The 5,000-nt window shown below is 35.5% G+C and overlaps 1 protein-coding gene across 1 annotated transcript in view; it reads left to right on the forward strand.

The window, feature by feature from the left end:
• Positions 1-5,000, forward strand: part of LOC113637960 (metabotropic glutamate receptor 5-like) — a 32,700-nt gene that overhangs the window by 910 nt on the left and 26,790 nt on the right. The window lies entirely within an intron of this gene.

Here is a 5,000-nt window from a genome sequence, read left to right on the forward strand (position 1 = left end):
AACCCCAAATCACCACCCTGTCTTCTGCCCTTATGCGTCATTAGGCTATATCGAGCTCTGAGCCCTGTCCGCTTGTTACATTCTGCTGCGACTGTAAAAACCCCAAATCCCAGAATTCTTAGAGATCATATTCTGGTTTATTAGATATGCTTCACAATGTTGTTCACTATATCTGCTTTTTTTTTTCTAATGACTGTAAGAATCTGGTGTTTTCTAATGAAAATGATCGGTATTTGAATCCAAACGTGTGTTCTGGAACCATGTGACTCAAATCTACCCTCGGGGAACCACATAGGTACACGACATCCTGCACGTCCTGTCTAACTAACGATACTAAAGGTTCTGTAAAGTACAATGACGTTAACGTGGACACACTGCTCCTAAAATAAGGTAGGATTGATTATGTGTCTTCAGTAAGAGTTAATAGTTCAGCACATTGTTCATGTCATTACAGGAACAACAGAGTAACACTGCCACAAAAGTGTTGAGTTGTTTTTTGTCATTCATGTCATTTTTAACTGCAGTCACTACACACATATCACTGACGACTGAATTGTTGTGGTGTAGTGTTAGTGTAATATTACTGTAGTTGTGGTTTAGTGTTAGTGTAGCATTACTGTAGTTATGGTGTAGTGTTAGTGTAATATTACTGTAGTTGTGGTGTAGTGTTAGTGTAATATTACTGTAGTTGTGGTGTAGTGTTAGTGTAGCATTACTGTAGTTATGGTGTAGTGTTAGTGTAATATTACTGTAGTTGTGGTGTAGTGTTAGTGTAATATTACTGTAGTTATGGTGTAGTGTTAGTGTAATATTACTGTAGTTGTGGTGTAGTGTTAGTGTAATATTACTGTAGTTGTGGTGTAGTGTTAGTGTAATATTACTGTAGTTGTGGTGTAGTGTTAGTGTAATATTACTGTAGTTGTGGTGTAGTGTTAGTGTAGCATTACTGTAGTTATGGTGTAGTGTTAGTGTAATATTACTGTAGTTGTGGTGTAGTGTTAGTGTAATATTACTGTAGTTGTGGTGTTGTGTTAGTGTAACATTACTGTAGTTATGGTGTAGCGTTAGTGTAATATTACTGTAGTTGTGGTGTAGTGTTAGTGTAATATTATTGTAATTGTGGTGTTGTGTTAGTGTAATATTACTGTAGTTGTGGTGTAGTGTTAGTGTAGCATTACTGTAGTTGTGGTGTAGTGTTAGTGTAGCATTACTGTAGTTATGGTGTAGTGTTAGTGTAATATTACTGTAGTTGTGGTGTAGCGTTAGTGTAATATTACTGTAGTTGTGGTGTAGCATTAGTGTAATATTACTGTAGTTGTGGTGTAGTGTTAGTGTGATATTACTGTAGTTGTGGTGTAGTGTTAGTGTAACATTACTGTAGTTATGGTGTAGCGTTAGTGTAATATTACTGTAGTTGTGGTGTAGCGTTAGTGTAATATTACTGTAGTTGTGGTGTAGTGTTAGTGTAATATTACTGTAGTTATGGTGTAGTGTTACTGTAATATTACTGTACTTATGGTGTAGCGTTAGTGTAATATTACTGTAGTTGTGGTGTAGCGTTAGTGAAATATTACTGTAGTTGTGGTGTAGCGTTAGTGAAATATTACTGTAGTTGTGGTGTAGTGTTAGTGTAATATTACTGTAGTTATGGTGTAGTGTTACTGTAATATTACTGTACTTATGGTGTAGCGTTAGTGTAATATTACTGTAGTTGTGGTGTAGTGTTAGTGTAATATTACTGTAGTTGTGGTGTTGTGTTAGTGTAATATTACTGTAGTTGTGGTGTACTGTTAGTGTAATATTATTGTAATTGTGGTGTTGTGTTAGTGTAATATTACTGTAGTTGTGGTGTAGTGTTAGTGTAGCATTACTGTAGTTGTGGTGTAGTGTTAGTGTAGCATTACTGTAGTTATGGTGTAGTGTTAGTGTAATATTACTGTAGTTGTGGTGTAGCGTTAGTGTAATATTACTGTAGTTATGGTGTAGTGTTACTGTAATATTACTGTAGTTGTGGTGTAGCGTTAGTGAAATATTACTGTAGTTGTGGTGTAGCGTTAGTGTAATATTACTGTAGTTATGGTGTAGTGTTAGTGTAATATTACTGTAGTTGTGGTGTAGCGTTAGTGAAATATTACTGTAGTTGTGGTGTAGCGTTAGTGTAATATTACTGTAGTTATGGTGTAGTGTTACTGTAATATTACTGTAGTTGTGGTGTAGCGTTAGTGAAATATTACTGTAGTTGTGGTGTAGCGTTAGTGTAATATTACTGTAGTTATGGTGTAGTGTTAGTGTAATATTACTGTAGTTGTGGTGTAGCGTTAGTGTAATATTACTGTAGTTATGGTGTAGTGTTACTGTAATATTACTGTAGTTGTGGTGTAGCGTTAGTGAAATATTACTGTAGTTGTGGTGTAGCGTTAGTGTAATATTATTGTAATTGTGGTGTTGTGTTAGTGTAATATTACTGTAGTTGTGGTGTAGTGTTAGTGTAGCATTACTGTAGTTGTGGTGTAGTGTTAGTGTAGCATTACTGTAGTTATGGTGTAGTGTTAGTGTAATATTACTGTAGTTGTGGTGTAGTGTTAGTGTGATATTACTGTAGTTGTGGTGTAGCGTTAGTGTGATATTACTGTAGTTGTATTACTGTGTATTGTTAGTGTAATATTACTGTAGTTGTGCTGTAGTGTTAATATGTGTTAAAATACTAGGGCTCATTACAGAAGAGTGCAGGCATTAGATTAGATTTGAACTCAATTCCCAGCGTATTTAAGAGTAGAACGTACTTCACTTTTGTTATACTCTATTTTTCCATCACAATAATAAAATGTGAATAAAACATTAATATCTGCAAAAATGATTAATATTCAATACAAACACTGAACCCTTTAATAAAACCATAGTATAATTTTCACAATGATGCTTTGTCAGTTGTGCCCAGGTTGCCATGGAAACAAACTACCATGATCTTTGGGGAATATTGGAATGCCCCCATTTCTCACCACATCCTCCTCCTTTTTTTTATTTCCCTCTTCATTCCTTTGTTCCCTATTTATTTTGTGATTCAAATGATTACTCTTTATTATTATTTCACACAGTCCATATAAATAGAGAAGGTGGGTATGTGGGTATGTGCTAAATCACGTATTTGCCATAGTGTAGTTTTGCTGTAGTGTAGTTTTGCTATAGTTTAATTTTGCTGTAGTTTTGCTGTTGTGTATTTTTGCTGTGGTTCTGCTGTAGTTTTGGTGTAGTTTTGCTGTAGTGTAGTTTTGCTGTGGTGTAGTTTTGCTGTAGTTTTGCTGTGGTGTAGTTTTGCTGTGGTGTAGTTTTGCTGTGGTGTAGTTTTGCTGTATTGTAGTTTTGCTATAGTGTAGTTTTGCTGTGGTTCTGCTGTAGTTTTGGTGGTTTTGTTGAAGTTTTACTGTAGTGTTGTTTTGGTGGGGTGTAGTTTTGCTGTAGTGTAGTTTTGGTTTGGTGTAGTTTTGGTTTGGTGTAGTTTTGCTGTTGTGTATTTTTGGTGTAGTTTTATTGTAGTGTAGTTTTGGTGTGTGTAGTTTTGATGTAGCATAGATTTGGTGTGGTGTGTTTTGCTCTAGTGTAGTTTAGGTGTTTTGTAGTTTTGGTGGGGTGTAGTTTTGCTGTTGTGTACTTTTGGTGTGGTGTAGTTTTTGCTGTGGTGTAGTTTTTCTGTGGTGTAGTTTTGCTGTAGTGTAGTTTGCTGTAGTGTAGTTTTGATGTAGTGTAGATTTGCTGTGGTGTAGTTTGTGGGGTGTGGTGTAGTTTTGGTGTAGTGTAGTTTTTGGGTGTGGTGTAGTTTTGCGTAGTTGTAGTTTTGGTGTATTTTGTTGTATTTTACTGTAGTGTAGTTTTGGTGTAGTTTTGTTGTAGTTTTACTGTAGTTTAGTTTTGTTGTAGTTTTACTGTAGTGTAGTTTTGATGTAATTTTGTTGTAGTTTTGCAGTAGCATAGATTTGCTGTGGTGTAGTTTTGCTGTAGTGTAGTTTTGGTGTAGTTTTACTGTAGTGTAGTTTTACTGTAGTGTAGTTTTGCTGTAGTGTAGTTTTGCTGTGGTGTAGTTTTGCTGTGGTGTAGTTTTGCTGTGGTGTAGTTTTGCTGTGGTGTAGTTTTGCTGTGGTGTAGTTTTGCTGTATTGTAGTTTTGCTATAGTGTAGTTTTGCTGTGGTTCTGCTGTAGTTTTGGTGGTTTTGTTGAAGTTTTACTGTAGTGTTGTTTTGGTGGGGTGTAGTTTTGCTGTAGTGTAGTTTTGGTTTGGTGTAGTTTTGGTTTGGTGTAGTTTTGCTGTTGTGTATTTTTGGTGTAGTTTTATTGTAGTGTAGTTTTGGTGTGGTGTAGTTTTGATGTAGCATAGATTTGGTGTGGTGTAGTTTTGCTCTAGTGTAGTTTAGGTGTTTTGTAGTTTTGCTGTTGTGTAGTTTTGCTGTTGTGTACTTTTGGTGTGGTGTAGTTTTTTCTGTGGTGTAGTTTTTGCTGTGGTGTAGTTTTGCTGTAGTGTAGTTTTGCTGTAGTGTAGTTTTGATGTAGTGTAGATTTGCTGTGGTGTAGTTTTGGTGTGGTGTAGTTTTGGTGTAGTGTAGTTTTGGTGTGGTGTAGTTTTGCGTAGTGTAGTTTTGGTGTAGTTTTGTTGTAGTTTTACTGTAGTGTAGTTTTGGTGTAGTTTTGTTGTAGTTTTACTGTAGTTTAGTTTTGTTGTAGTTTTACTGTAGTGTAGTTTTGATGTAATTTTGTTGTAGTTTTGCAGTAGCATAGATTTGCTGTGGTGTAGTTTTGCTGTAGTGTAGTTTTGGTGTAGTTTTACTGTAGTGTAGTTTTGCTGTAGTGTAGTTTTGCTGTAGTTTTGTTGTAGTTTTGCTGTAGCATAGATTTGCTGTGGTGTAGTTTTGCTGTAGTGTATTTTTGGTGTAGTTTTGGTGTAGTTTTTTCTGGGACTAATGTTTTATACTGTCCTACTGTAATTCTGCTGAGGTTCTCCAATTTTTGTT

Source organism: Tachysurus fulvidraco, chromosome 11 (genome assembly GCF_022655615.1).
Source record: "Tachysurus fulvidraco isolate hzauxx_2018 chromosome 11, HZAU_PFXX_2.0, whole genome shotgun sequence".
Lineage (NCBI taxonomy): Eukaryota > Metazoa > Chordata > Actinopteri > Siluriformes > Bagridae > Tachysurus > Tachysurus fulvidraco.